Raw genomic sequence first — 1,062 nt, forward strand, 5'->3', positions numbered from 1 at the left:
CCCCCCCCCCCCCCCCCCCCACTCAGATCAGCTGGTATTAGTGGAGTGGAATGGAAATTTGTAAGTGACCCCAAACTATTGACCGGTAGTGGGAATGGGAATATCCCAAGTAAAAAAAAACTTAAAAAAAAAACTTAAAATGTTTAAGATGCAGTTTTTCTACCCCTCTATATTTTATAGGCATATAATGTAGTACCCAGTTTAATTGACTACTTTAAATAATTGTTCACTTCTGCACTGTAGCTTTTATTCTTGTATTTCTTTACATGTATAGAGCAACGGCCTATACATTGACCCCATTATACATGGTGTCCTATATTATCGTATTTCTTCAAATATTTGTCTTTGTTTTAAAATGCTTTTCCATGGTTTATGTAGAGCACTTTAAATTGCAATATATACATGCTCTAAACAGAAACAATATAGAGACATAAGTGATGAGTGCAATGAATAGACAACTATGCATATTGAGGACTTATACTTATAGTACATGCCTTTTACTTCTAACAGCGTTTTACCCTGTGGTGTTGTTGCTTTTACTCAAGCCAAGGTTGTACTTCTTCCACCACTGGCAACAGGTTATTGTCAGTGTCATTTGCAATGTTAAGTAATCGCTATGATATGGTACGACTATGTATGTGACAACTTGTTCTTTAAGTTTCATCCTCTTTGTTTCGTCTTTTCATTCCCTTTTGCCCCTCTGGAGTAACAGATAAGTCTCAAAATAAAGTTAAGTGAATAACTGAAGTCCGAGGATCAGAGGTTTAACCATGTCCACTGTTTGTATGTTTTCAAAAACAGTATGAATCTTTCTTAAAAGGAGTCTATTTTAAGGTGGTCTTGGCAGGAAATGGAGCGCCCAATGCGTAAACTCCAGTTGAAACCTTGAGGACCAGCAAACACACAAGACAGTCTTTCATTTAAAAAATACTAGACAGATAAGAAGCAGACTGCTAAACTGACCATCATTCAGACAGTCAATTAACAATAGTCTTCATCCAGGAATTTTAATTAAAACTGAATAAATTACTTAATCAAATGAGCAGCCTCAACTAATTAATT

The sequence above is a fragment of the Etheostoma cragini genome, chromosome 5 (assembly GCF_013103735.1).
Source record: "Etheostoma cragini isolate CJK2018 chromosome 5, CSU_Ecrag_1.0, whole genome shotgun sequence".
Lineage (NCBI taxonomy): Eukaryota > Metazoa > Chordata > Actinopteri > Perciformes > Percidae > Etheostoma > Etheostoma cragini.